We start from the raw sequence: 15456 nt of genomic DNA on the forward strand, positions 1-15456 counted from the left end.
ACTTTCAGGAGATGACTGATGAATAGGTACGCCACCCAAGAGACAACTCTGGTTCGACACTACGTTACGATAAAAATTCAAATGTTATACATAATTAAGTTAGAAGGTGGAAGGTTATATACATATTGTTAGTTTATTTCAACTTTTTGATTTACTTGTGTTTTCTATTGTGTCCCACCCGTGACACCATAAAGCAATTACTTTCTCCTTTAACTGTTCCATTTCCCCCTCAACTCCACTAGAATAGTATTCAACGGTCAATTATCTTCTATCTTTGTCTTAAATAATTTATTTTTCATCATTTGACAATTTACAAAAGTTAAAATTAATTTCTTATGAAGTGAAGATTCAGTGTTTGGCTATTTCGGTCGTAACACGAAATTGTTCACTTGTAGTTACGAATCTGGGAAAGTATTTTAATAGTAGTTATGTTTAATCAACAGTCTTAAGTTTGATAATTCATTGCACAGAAACTGTAAGAAAAATGTTGCTTAACTGTCAGTACAATAGTTACTTTAATATCAAAAATATAATCCCACTCGTGACGATGGAATGCCCCATATAATCTATTATTTTATTGTTAGATTAAATCATTAGTATCAAGCTTTAACCTGTGCAGTGTGGTTGCGTACTTGTACTTACAGAATCACTTTCCGTTTGTCGACAGGTCGCAGAAATGAGCATCGAAGCGGTAGCCCGGCGGAAAAGATGGAATCACTCGTCATTTGTTGAAGCAAACTGATCGCACAATTTTGCCTAACTATTTCTGTAGTGGTCAGCGTCATCCAGTCAGACAGGTAACTTCTAACTTGCAGCTTCCTACGTAGGTTATGTGTAGAGCCCGGAAGTTTGGCAAAATGCCTCTTTTTATCTACTGCATATATTGATAAATTTTTTCCGGATATACGTTTCTTATGTTGTTTCGAATGTTTTGGAAGCCTTTTCATTTTGCCTATTTTGCCTATTTGGGACCCCACTGCCTATTTTTAATTATAATGCCTTTTTTTGCCTTTTTCAATGAAATTTGACAAATTTTTTAAAAAAAATGTGAATATAAATTATTTTTCTCCCAAAAAACGTTGTTGGCATTTATTTTTCTTACGTTTATTATGTGAAAAATTTTCGCCTTATTTAATTAATATTGAACTCACGCATGTTTCAACATTGCTGAAGGATTAAAGTGTGAGAAAAAAGTATTTCATGCTGAGTCAGGATATTGCCTTTCGGTTAACATTTCTTGTGCATGATTGACTGCTGAAGTGGACAGGTTGATTTCGAACACAAAGAATATATTTCTGAAATCTCCCTCTCGAACCCGAAAATTTCAGGAAGTTGCGATTGAGCTTAGTTTACCTCAGCAACCAGTCTTGACGAGATAGGGAACCTGGATATCAGCAGCTATATATTATGCTAACAACCTTCAAAAAATCAATGAGGTGATCGATGCTCTTTCAGAAAATGAAGCGGCTTCAATTCGTGAAGTGACAAAACTCCTGTGCTATTCAAGTTTACTTTTGCACATTGTGGTGCATTGCCAGAGACAATTACAATTATAGCATCCATGAAAATGTTCGAGGAATCTATGCAGCAGATGATGGAAGTGCCTGGAGAAAAGGGGTCAGCTGTTGCGGAAAAGTGCTAACGGGTAGTGAGTGCGAATGAGGACTTGAAACAATTGAAAACAATTTGTGATATTCTTAAAGGTGAAAATGCTGTTACCGAAATGAGTCCAGCTACATTAGCTTGTTTTATGTCGAAGTAGAAAGATCATTTTCTATTATGAAAAACATTCTCTCTGACAGACTACTATCAATGAATGTTGAGAACTTAAAAAGCACCTTGTAGTTATGTGCAATCAAGACGGAGAAAATTGAAATGCTCTTCCCAATTTAGATTTTAACATTTTGCCAGAAATTATAGATAAAAGTAAGCGACTTCTAAATGTGCCTTTTTTCGGTTTATTTTGCCTTTTTTCATTTTTAGTGCCTATTTTCCACATTATAAATGCCTATTTGCCTGCCTATTTTAACGAAAATAAATGCCTGAACTTCCGGGCTCTAGTTATGTGGTTTCTTTCCCGCTAAAAGCCGGTTTCTTAAAAGCCGATTGTTATTCACAGCTTCATATTCAATTTGTATCGTGAAACTACATTACGTAGTCTAGAACTTCTGTTTCATACCTTCATAGCGTCGAAACTAGATATTAAACGCAAAAGAAAGTAAAGAAAAATTATTTCCTTTAATGACCTCTACCTCTCGTATATGTCAAAGTTTTGCAGTGACGCGCTTCTGACACGAGAAGACAAAAACGAAACGGGATGATCTGATTCGACGCTTAGTTTTAAACACACTCATGTTAAGCGCTTTTAGTAATTTTGTAGTACGGGGTTGTTAGAACGTCCCCCTACTCGAAACACTCTGGAGTCGGTTCGAAGCATCGGATTGCCGTGAAACTTTGTATACAAACTACCAGATGACGGGGAAAGCAAATGTCAACGAAAATAGTTCAAATTTTCGCCACCAGGTGGAAATGAGGCATTGAAATAATGGCAACCAGAAGCCAGACATTCAAAACTTTATTTCCAAATGATGTCAGTACAGAATTGTTCAATATGAGTGCGTGAATGACCCTTTGGGAGCGTAAGACAGCGTGACCAATGGTCGCACGGAAGAGTGGTAGCTACATGATGTGTTATGGTGGTTTTCAGCTCTGGCACGTTCCTAAAAAGCAAGATCTTTGACGAATCCCCACCGCCAGAAATCACAAGGGGTTCAAGTCCGGAGAACGGGGTAGCCAAGTACCTGGAAAAACTTGGGAAATGATATACGCCAAAGTTGTCACGAAGCAGATTATTCGCTTGTCTACCAACATTTGCGGATGCTCGATCTTCCATGAAGTCTCTAAACATGATCGTTCTTTGCCTACTGTGCTAGGCGTGTCGTGGAGTCGTAATGGAACGTATGACAGGACTTTGAGTTGTCAACTTCTCAAAGCAAAAGGACCCAGTAATCGGAATGCAATTGCTGTTTCAGCGCTACATTTCGAACTGATGGAGAAAATTTAATTTTTCTCTCGTCAGTATTTGCTTCTCCATGGTCTGCATAGTCACTGTACACTGTAACAAGTTTCAGAGCAATCCGTTACTTCAATCGGGCTCCAGAGATTCTAACTAGGAGAACGTTAATTCTAGCCAATCGTCACTAAAATGAAGGATAGGATACAATTGTGATTATTTTTTTACAGTTGGCCCATTCGTATTTCGTTAGACGAATCAGGCATACGCGTAGTTCTTTTCAAAATTATGCTTGTCATTTTCAATTCCAACGCCTAGGTGTCGCAGGTTCGAATCCCGGCCTGAGTGTGGGTGTTTGTGAGTGTCCCTTCATCGATTTCATTGTGTATCACCACTCATCCTCATCTTCGCGATTAGCCATTAGTGGCAGAAAACGACTCAACATTAGCCAAATCAATCAATCTAATTACAACGATTAATCTATCTGTACAGCGTAGAATTGCAATTGACGGATATATAGTGGCAGATACTCATATTATGTTAACATATATAACTACATACAAGTTGCATGTTTGCTTGAGAAAACGGTAAACGAGATGACACACTCTGCCTCAATCAACCATTGTACACACCCCACCTTCCCAGAGAGAGTTGGCTGAGTCCGAGTTACTTTCAAATGGAGGACAATGTCCTAAACAGCAGACGTTTGCCACCTCCGGATAGAAACATTAACACTGCAGTATATGTTCACAGACAAAATACATAAATTGTTACTGACATCCTACGAATACACTCACTCAAAATCGTGAAGCATTTTCCACTTTTCTATCAAAATAAGGTTTATAATGCTGACTGAAGTTTTAAATTTATTTAATTTTAAGGGTGATGCGGGGAGCAAGGCACAAATCCTCACGTTGATCGTTAAAAATCTTGTTTTCTGATTCTAGGTTGCACTTCAGTTCAGGATGGTCTACAGATCATCCATTTGTGTCCGAGATGGTTGGAGAGTCACAACCATACCACGGCAAAGCTTAATTTCTTCAACTGACGAGTGAGTCAAGAAACTTCATAGTGCAAATTGAACGGGTGTGTTTTCACTCACTTTCAACTCGAAAGAGTGGCAGAGGGTCTGGGATAAGGTGTATGTACATGCATAACACTTTATGAAACTAAAGAAATGGACTACAGGAATATGTGCAAAGGAAAGCAGTGTGGGTTGATGGCAAACATTAAGAAACACACTTAGATGTTCTTCATCAAGTCGAAATAATGTATTTTACACTTAGTCAAGATGAACCAGCTATGAAGATTAATGGTAATAGTGTGCGCGTGTGCTTCAATGCATCAGCTCAAATTTTGAATCGTGAAAACTGTTTTCCTACATAGATGTCACTTGTGGCTACAGAGATGGAGACTCTACGCTCAGAAATGAACACTGGTAGCAGTTATGAGGAGGAAATGTGTAATGAAACCACAACAAATAATTCACATGGGCCCAAAAGAAGAGATTCGGTGGATGGACAGAAACACATACCATATAACAAGAGGGCTGTAACTTCAAGAATGAGTGGTCAGCTTTACGAAATCTACATATCGATGCAATTTCTGCTGCAAGGTAAGAAGCTGTGCGAGGAGAACAAGATGAAAGATTTTCACTTAGCCACAAATATGGAGGAGGCAGGAGATTTTGATGACGTGGTTTTCAGGTGTAGCTATGTGGACCAGAATGGAGCAGAGAAGACTAAAATAATATTCCTACAGGCGAAACACCGAGGCAAGCCGCACGAGGATATTCTCACCTTGGAGAAATTCCTTTCGGAGGACTATAGAAAGGACTATCAGTTGAAGAAATACTTCAATGCCTACCGAAAGATAAAGGACAATTTTACAGAAGTCAAAGATAATCCAATATTTGGATGTAAATTTGAAGAATGTGAGTTTCTCTTTTTCACTAATACTATATCTAGTTTCAGTGAAAGTGAAAACAATGTCGACAAGTTTAAAGTCTCTGAAGATGACATATTAAATATAGGGAATAATAACTATTACTACAAACTGAAGTTAGGTGGAGATAATGACATAAAAATTATGGACCATCTGAATAATTCCTACACCTACAGGATGTTAGCCGAGCATTTAGCTGAATGCATTTTTTCCAACGAGTGTGTAGATAGTGATAATGATTTTGTGAAGTTTTATCACAACAAATTAGCAAAAGAGGTAATTGAAAAGACAGACAGTGGTAAAGGCAAATTCAGAGAAAGTTTCCTCAATACTGAAAATGACTGTCCATTCAAACGTGTGCTTTTAGATGAAGTTCGTAATAGAGGAGGGTTCGCTGCACTCTCAGAGGTTGATCTGATATCACAATTGGCAGAGAAGAACTTCAAACTTCCAAAGAATTTCGGCAGTGTCAAAGACAAAGATCCGAAACTAACATTACCCAACGACCTTGTTTTTGACGAGGAAGTAGAAGACTTTTTAAGTAGATTTAAAATTTTTGTCAACCAGCCGAGTGAGGGACAATTAAAGGAACTCATCAAGAAAGAAATACAGACCAAGTTTGCAGTAGACGATAGTGAGATAGGGAGTGTGTTTTCTGAAACAAAGGCTAAAGTTGAGAATTGGTGGAAAAACGAGCCTTATTTTCTGACAGAAGATAATACATTCTTTGAGGAATCAGCTAGAATTTCAGTTTGGTTTGATGTAAAAGATCCAGTGGAGCAATTTACAGGGAGGCTAGAGGAGTTATCTACACTGCGTCAAACTTTACAAAGAAAGCATGTAGATTACAATAATTCTGTTACATCCCAAACAACTGCTGTTATTGGATTAGGCGGAATCGGAAAGAGCGAGTTAGTAAGGAAATATATTCAACTAAATTCAGGAACCTACGAAGAAAATATTGTGTGGATTAATGCTGAAAATTATGGTACACTTTGTGAATCTTTTCGTAGGATTGCGAAAAATAAGTTAAGAATATGCACGGAGGAAGTTGATGGACAACCGAAAGACATCCAGTTTATTGTGAAAGAAGTGTTTCAATTTTTCTCAAAAACGAGATGCCTCTTTGTCTTCGACAATGCTAAAACATACAGAAGTGAGAGAGATGGGGATGACGGCATTTGCCAATTTTTGCCTTCGTTACCTCCAAATACTAAGAAACCATACGTTCTTATCACTTCCCGCAATCGAGAATGGGATAACATAGCAGTTGTATCATTAACCACTTTCACTGAGGAGGAGGCGGGAGAGTTCATTAGAAAAGCTTTGAATTTACAGGAGGAGTCGGAAAAGGAAGTCAAGATGTTAGCTGAAACTTTCCGATATTTCCCATTATATTTGCAGGAGGCAGTTGAGTACATAAGAGATAAAGACAAAAGAAAACAGCTAATGGGGTCAAGGTTCTGTATCAGAGATTACTTAGGCAGACTTAAGAGGAAATATGAAGAATTACTTGGCCATACCTTTCGAGATGATTCCTTGTATCTGCACACCAGCACTAGGTCGGCAAAGACAGAACATGGTTGTAGGTATAACGAGGGAATATATACAACCACAACTACGAATGATTTGCCTGAGATAAAAGGAATAGTTTCGGTGGATGAAGAGAAACACATGCCATATAACAAGAGAGCAGGAACTTCAGGAATAAGTGGCCAGCTTTACAAGATTTATTTATTAATGTATTTTTTGCTGCAAAGTAAGAAACTGTGTGAAGAGAACAAACTTAAAGACTTCCACCTAGCTACAAATATGAAGGAAGCAAGTGATCTTGATGACGTGGTTTTCAGGTGTCATTACGTAGACCAGAATGGAGCAGAGAAGACGAAGATCATATTCCTAGAAGCAAAGCACCGAGAGAACAAATCAAAGGACAATCTAACGTTAGAGAAGTTGCTTTCAGAAGGCTACAGAAAGGACTATCAGTTGAGAACATATTTCGTTGCTTATCAAAGGATTAAAGACTGCTTTACAAAAGACAAAGATCATCCAATACTTGGATGTAAATTTCAAGACTGTGAACTAGTCTTTTTCACTAATGCTACATCTAGTTTCAGTGAAAGTGATAACAATGTCGAGAAGTTTAAAGTTCCTGAAGACGACATACTTAATACAGGGAATGATAACTATTATTACAAATTGAAGTTAGGTGGACATAATGACATAAAAATTATTGACCATCTGAATAATGTCTATAATTACAGGATGCTAGCTAAGCACTTACTGGAATGTATTTTTTCTAGCGAATGTGTAGATTTGGATAATGCTTTTGTAAATTTTTATCATTATCAACTATCAAGAGACGTAATTGAGAAGACAGAGAGAGGTAAAGGCAAATTCAGAGAGAGTTTCCTTACTGCTGAAAATGACAGTCCACTCAGACGAGTACTTTTAGATGAAATTCGAAATAGTGAAGGGTTTGCTGCACTCTCAGAGGAAGATTTGATATCACAATTTGCACAAAAGAACTTCAAAATTCCAAAACATTTCGGCACTGTCAAAGACAAACACCCGAAACTATCATTGCCCAACGATCTTAAATGTGACGAGGAAGTAGAAGACTTTTTAAGTAGATTAAAAATTTTTGTCAATCAGCTGAGTGAGGGGGAACTAATAGAACTCACAAAGAAGGAAATACAGAGAAAGTTTGCAGTAGAAGATAGTGAGATTGAAAGTGTGTTCTGTGACACAAAGGCTAAAGTTGAGAAATGGTGGAAAGAAAAGGATTATTTCCTCAGAGAAGTTAATACATTTTTTGAGGAATCAGCTAGAGTTTCAGTTTTGTTTGATGTAAAAGCTCCAGTGAACCTTTTTACAGGAAGACAAAAGGAGTTATCAAAATTGCACGAAGCTCTACAAAGGAGGCGAGGAGATGATAAAATCGCTGTTATATCTCAAACTACATCAATCAGTGGATTAGGTGGAATCGGAAAGAGTGAGTTGGCAAGAAAATATATTCAGTCATATTCCAAAGAGTATAAAGATAATATCATCTGGTTAAACGCAGAAAATTATGGTACACTTTGTGAATCATTTCGTAGGATAGCGAAAAACAAGTTAAGAATATGCACAGAGGAAGTGGACGGAAAACCTAGAGATATCCTGTTGATTGTGAAAGAAGTCTTTCAATTTTTCTCAAAAAGGAAATGCCTCTTTGTGTTCGACAATGCTGAAAAATACAGAAGTGAGAGAGATGGAGATGACGGCATTTGTCAATTTCTGCCTTCGTTACCTCCAAATACTAAGAAACCACACGTTCTTATCACTTCCCGCAATCGGGATTGGGATAACATAGCAGTTGTATCATTAACCACTTTCACTGAGGAGGAGGCGGGAGAGTTCATTAGAAAAGCTCTGAATTTACAGGAGGAGTCGGAAAAGGAAGTCAAGATGTTAGCTGAAACTTTGCAGTATTTCCCCTTATCTCTGCAGCAGGCAGTCGCATACATAAGACAAAGGAACAAGGAATTAGAGAATGAGGATTCAAGGTTCTCTATCGGAGATTATATAAACCTTTTAAAGGGAGAAACAGAACAATTACTGAATTATAAGTTTCCAGATGATAGTTTGGATCGGTACACCAGAACAACGTTTACAACCTGGAGAATTACCATGGACATGATACGAGGAAATTGTGAATACGGAGAGGAAGCTATTATGCTTCTAAGTATAATTGCTTATTTATCTGAAAACAATATTCCTACAGAAATATGCAGAAGCACCTGGCTATCAGAAGATGAAAATGAACTATTCGAAAATATAATATACATACTTCAACAATATTCAATGATTGAAGTAACAGATGGTCTAGTAAACGTTCACAAATTAGTACAAGAAGTGACCCGCTTAAATACAAGGAATGAAGGCAAGGAACTTGATATTATGAGGAAAGTATATGAGCTCCTAAAAATTAGTTCTGGACTCTGTCATAGCAAAACCATTGGCGCTGCCAAGATAAGACTGTTATTACCACACTTCGAAATGTTCCTTACCCACGTTGATGCATGGATAAGTAAAGATGATCAAGATAACGAAAATTCTGAGCGACTGTGCGTTGAGGATCTATTAAGAAGAATGGAATGGCTGTATGAAATTACAGGTAATCCTAGAAGACGGGAACAGTTACTATGTCGAGTTCTAAGAATTCAAGAGACATATCTTGAACCTGAACATTGGAAGATTACTAAGACGCTACAAAGATTGGCAGATAGTTATGCAGATTTGGGTGAACATCAGACACAAAAGAAATTACTTGAAAAGGTTTTGGAAATACAAGAGAATAATTACGGTCCTTATCATGTAGAAATTTCTATTACTCTTATAATGTTAGGTAACGCCTTCAGAGTTCTTGGTGAACCTCTACAAGCAAAGAAATTACTGGAGAGGGCATTGCATATACAAGATAAACATTTTGGTCGTGATCATTTTCAAGTTGCTATTACTTTAGTAAACTTAGGTAACACCTTCGGAGATTTAGGTGAACACCTGCAAAAAAAGAAATTAATGGAGAGGGCCTTGCAAATACAAGAGAAATATTTTGGCCATGATCATTTTCAAGTTGCTATTACATTAGTAAACTTAGGTAGCGCCTTCGGAGATTTAGGTGAACTTCTACAAGCAAAGAAATTGCTGGAGAGAGCCTTGCAAATACAAGAGAAACATTTTGGTCCTGATCATTTTCAAGTTGCTGATACTTTAGTAAACTTAGGTACCGCCTTCGGAAATTTAGGTGACCCTCTCCAAAGAAAGAAATTGCTGGAGAGGGCCTTGCAAATACAAGAGAAACATTTTGGTCGTGATTATTTTGAAGTTGCTATTACTTTAGTAAACTTAGGTAGCGCCTTCAGAGTTTTAGGTGAACCTCTACAAGCAAAGAATTTGCTGGAGAGGGCCTTGCAAATACAAGAGAAACATTTTGGTCCTGATCATTTTCAAGTTGCTGATACTTTAGTAAACTTAGGTACCGCCTTCGGAAATTTAGGTGACCCTCTCCAAAGAAAGAAATTGCTGGAGAGGGCCTTGCAAATACAAGAGAAACATTTTGGTCGTGATCATTTTCAAGTTGCTAATACTTTAGTAAACTTAGGTACCGCCTTCGGAAATTTAGGTGACCCTCTCCAAAGAAAGAATTTGCTGGAGAGAGCCTTGCAAATACAAGAAAAACATTTTGGTCGTGATCATTTTGAAGTTGCTATTACTTTAGTAAACTTAGGTAACGCCTTCGGAGTTTTAGGTGAACCTCTACAAAGAAAGAAATTGCTGGAGAGGGCCTTGCAAATACAAGAGAAACATTTTGGTCGTGATCATTTTCCAGTTGCTAATACTTTAGTAAACTTAGGTAGCGCCTTCGGAGATTTAGGTGAACCTCTACAAGCAAAGAATTTGCTGGAGAGGGCCTTGCAAATACAAGAGAAACATTTTGGTCCTGATCATTTTCAAGTTGCTGATACTTTAGTAAACTTAGGTACCGCCTTCGGAAATTTAGGTGACCCTCTCCAAAGAAAGAAATTGCTGGAGAGGGCCTTGCAAATACAAGAGAAACATTTTGGTCGTGATCATTTTGAAGTTGCTATTACTTTAGTAAACTTAGGTAACGCCTTCGGAGTTTTAGGTGAACCTCTACAAGCAAAGAATTTGCTGGAGAGGGCCTTGCAAATACAAGAGAAACATTTTGGTCCTGATCATTTTCAAGTTGCTGATACTTTAGTAAACTTAGGTACCGCCTTCGGAAATTTAGGTGACCCTCTCCAAAGAAAGAAATTGCTGGAGAGGGCCTTGCAAATACAAGAGAAACATTTTGGTCCTGATCATTTTGAAGTAGCTATTAGTTTAGTAAACTTAGGTAGCGCCTTCGGAGTTTTAGGTGAACCTCTACAAGCAAAGAATTTGCTGGAGAGGGCCTTGCAAATACAAGAGAAACATTTTGGTCCTGATCATTTTCAAGTTTCTGATACTTTAGTAAACTTAGGTACCGCCTTCGGAAATTTAGGTGACCCTCTCCAAAGAAAGAAATTGCTGGAGAGGGCCTTGCAAATACAAGAGAAACATTTTGGTCCTGATCATTTTCAAGTTGCTGATACTTTAGTAAACTTAGGTACCGCCTTCGGAAATTTAGGTGACCCTCTCCAAAGAAAGAAATTGCTGGAGAGGGCCTTGCAAATACAAGAGAAACATTTTGGCCGTGATCATTTTCAAGTTGCTATTACTTTAGTAAACTTAGGTAACACCTTCGGAGATTTAGGTGACCCTTTCCAAAGAAAGAAATTGCTGGAGAGGGCCTTGCAAATACAAGAGAAACATTTTGGTGGTAATCATTTTCAAGTTGCTATTACATTAGTAAACTTAGGTAATGCCTTCGGAGATTTAGGTGAACCTCTACAAAGAAAGATATTCCTGGAGAGGGCCTTGCAAATACAAGAGAAACATTTTGGTCCTGATCATTTTCAAGTTGCTAATACTTTAGTAAACTTAGGTAACGCCTTCGGAAATTTAGGTGACCCTCTCCAAAGAGAGAAATTGCTGGAGAGGGCCTTGCAAATACAAGAGAAACATTTTGGTCCTGATCATTTTCAAGTTGCTAATACTTTAGTAAACTTAGGTACCGCCTTCGGAAATTTAGGTGACCCTCTCCAAAGAAAGAAATTGCTGGAGAGGGCCTTGCAAATACAAGAGAAACATTTTGGTCCTGATCATTTTCAAGTTGCTAATACTTTAGTAAACTTAGGTACCGCCTTCGGAAATTTAGGTGACCCTCTCCAAAGAAAGAAATTGCTGGAGAGGGCCTTGCAAATACAAGAGAAACATTTTGGCCGTGATCATTTTCAAGTTGCTATTACTTTAGTAAACTTAGGTAACGCCTTCGGAGATTTAGGTGACCCTTTCCAAAGAAAGAAATTGCTGGAGAGGGCCTTGCAAATACAAGAGAAACATTTTGGTGGTAATCATTTTCAAGTTGCTATTACATTAGTAAACTTAGGTAATGCCTTCGGAGATTTAGGTGAACCTCTACAAAGAAAGATATTCCTAGAGAGGGCCTTGCAAATACAAGAGAAACATTTTGGTCCTGATCATTTTCAAGTTGCTAATACTTTAGTAAACTTAGGTACCGCCTTCGGAAATTTAGGTGACCCTCTCCAAAGAAAGAAATTGCTGGAGAGGGCGTTGAAAATACAAGAGAAACATTTTGGTCGTGATCATTTTCAAGTTGCTATTACATTAGTAAACTTAGGTACCGCCTTCGGAGATTTAGGTGAACCTCTACAAAGAAAGATTTTCCTGGAGAGGGCCTTGCAAATTCAAGAGAAATACTATGGTCCTGATGATTTTAGAGTTGCTTATACTCTTGTAAACTTAGGCGTCGCCTTCGGAGATTTAGGTGAACCTCTGCAACACTTGAAATTAGTGGATAGGGCCATGCAAATACTAGAGAAACATTAAGATCCTTATCATGTTGAAAGTGGTTTACTCTTGTAGACATAAGGTCCGTCTAGTTCGCTGCACTTTTTGACTCTCTCTGCGATCACGCGTCTTGTTGGTTACACGGTGCAGCAACTACTAGTCTACTTCTTTGATTTGGTGTCAAGCAGGAGCGTATTTTCTAGGCTAGCTAGGGTATCTACGAAGCCTGAAATCTAAAGAATAAAATACAGGAGAAAAATCGATCAGAAATTGTAAATATTATTATTCATATCAGTGAGATGATGATGCTGATTCTGAAGCTGGCAACCTGATTTCTTATGGGTTGGCAACCTGATTTCCTATGAGTTAGTAACCTGATTTCTTAGGAGTTGGTAACTTGATTTCTTTGGAATTTGGCAACATGATTTCTTAGGAGTTGGCAACCTGATTTCTTAGGAGTTGGTAATTTTTTTCCATTAATAGCCTAGGACCACGTGACGTAGTGAGATAGGTCAGATCTCGGACTCAGTATACGCTACTGGTGTCAAGTTGTGTATTTAGTGTCTGCACCGCTTGCACTACTATCTGGAGCGGTGTAGTGTGTGGTGTATGGTCAAGTGTTGCGTGCTAGGTACTCAAATGAATCTTAAAAGCAGCAGAAATGCATTTGTTGAATCTTCTGAACTTGAACACCTCTTATCGTCTACTTGGTTGAATGTCATTTCCTTGCACCAGCCTGACACCGGAATACACCTGCACAGCACCTAGTATCAAAAACTAACCAGACGGGTCTATAGCCAGTTCTTGATTGACTGATACATTGATTTAGTTTACTTTACTTCACATTTCTTCCTATTTGGCTAATCGCGAAGATGAGATAAGTTATGGTATATTGAAGTTGATGAATGGACACTCACAAAGGACTCCCATGCCTATGTCTTTATTCGAATCCGGGATCCCTGGTGTCGTAGCTCGCTGTGCTAGATCTTAATGAGCTCGACATATATATAATTTCTGAAATTTTTCATCTTGGTAACATCTGTGGAGCTTTCGGTGAAACACTGAAAGAAAATACTTGAAAGCCTTAAAGAGAATCTTTACGGATCCAGCAATTTTAAAGTTGCAAAATTTATTGGAGATTTAGGTAACGCGTACGGAAATTTAGGCGAACCTATACAAAAAATAGAGTTGCTTGAAATGGTGTTTGAAATAAAAGTGAAACATTGTAGTACTAATACTTATGAAGTGTCTTATGAATGTACGAAAGGCTTACAGAGTTTGTCGTTTTATGTGTGTCGTCACAGTGCATACATTGTAAGTAAGGGAATTTTTTCAACATAAGCTGATTTGACATTTCAGCTTGTGCTCTACAAGTTCCTAACCGCTAATTATTGTACACAGAAATATCACCAATAGATGCATTTGCAAAGACGCAATAGTTCCAACATGCATGACGTCTCTAATTATATATGACATTTTAATATCATTTTGATACTTGTATCATGGTGAATTTCTGAACAATGAGCTATAGCTAATTATATAGATGTAATCGACAGAATTATGTGTAAGAAAAACAGTACAAAAACATTAATACTCATAAAATATCTACAAAGGTTTTTCTCATTTGACGCTGTAATATATCCTAATGTCATTTTGAGAAATATTCTAAATGTCTAATTTTTTATGTATTGAAGCTAATTTCATGTTACCTACATCAAAGTATAATTACTGTAACAATACAGTGTGTTGTTATGTACTATTTTGAGAATATTTTTGTAAAGTTGTTAATGTATTGTCGGAAGGTACCTGGTTTGACATGCTGAAATACGTTGTCTGATGTCTGTAATAATCTTTTGAAGATTTTATGTTGTTGTGTGAAGAAATATTTCTACTGCCAGTGAGGAGATTTAGTTTGTTATCCTGTTACTGGAAGAAACGTGTATCATGACTTTTGTAAATTGTTAATGTGAGAGGGTTGCTGGAAACCAATGTAAATCAAAGACTTAGTACTTCTATTCTTGTATATATGTATATTTATAGATATTGGAATATATTAGGTTAATGAATGCATACTTCATATGTTAATAAAATCATTGTATTTCTTAAAAATATAAAATATATTATCTGTGTTATCGTGGCTATATTTGTCATTATATTCTAGTGTATAATAAAAAAAAATACTTAACTTTTTCATGCACCTCTATTGTGTGAAGAGTATTACATTAGTTGTATGAGACCAGTATGTCAAATTCTTAAATGTATTCAAGTTGGACATGTTAAATATACCTAAATTGATTACTTTGCTACTGACTATAATATACTGTATGAAACTATCTGATAGGCATTTGCATAAATTTTTCGTACTACTGTGGTGATTTTCTCAGCAGAAAGAAACTCAGTCCATTTTCATTATACTGTAATTATGAAATAGGAATAATTGATTATATTTACTGTCCAATTTACGCATTTGTTTTTTTAAAAAATTAAGAACGAACAAAAATTCCAGGGTTGAACCTTTATACTTGTTACGTACCACCTAGTTTCTACTATGAATTACTCCTTTTCTCCTAATACAGTAATCAGAAGATTCTGATAATCTCAAGTAGTGGTAAACGAAACTCTAGATTTCACTAAATAAAAGGTTTATTCCTCGGATACAGTTGGAACTGCTTTATATGTAACCCAGTTCTGCATAATTCTGTTTTATACGTAAATTGCTGTAGGTCCCGGCAAAATATAATTTGAAAACGTGTTAATTGAACCTTATTTGTACAGTGGGATCCATGAGTATTACCGTACAAATTGTCCATGACTATTTTCATTAATTTTTCTGTAACATCCTGTGTGTTTTAAGCGATGGATTTTTATGTATGCTGTCAACAGCTTGTTTTGAGTTTTCTTTTCATTCTTGAAGCTCTTATTGGGTCAAATAAAGTGCACGAACATGATGATGGACAATTTGCAAGGTAATACTCAAGGATCCCACTGTACGTAATGCATTTGTACGAAATTCGGTTTTATGTGTACTATATAGTTTGATT

This window comes from Lepisma saccharinum, chromosome 26 (genome assembly GCF_977018435.1).
Source record: "Lepisma saccharinum chromosome 26, izLepSacc3.1, whole genome shotgun sequence".
Taxonomy (NCBI): Eukaryota; Metazoa; Arthropoda; class Insecta; order Zygentoma; family Lepismatidae; genus Lepisma; species Lepisma saccharinum.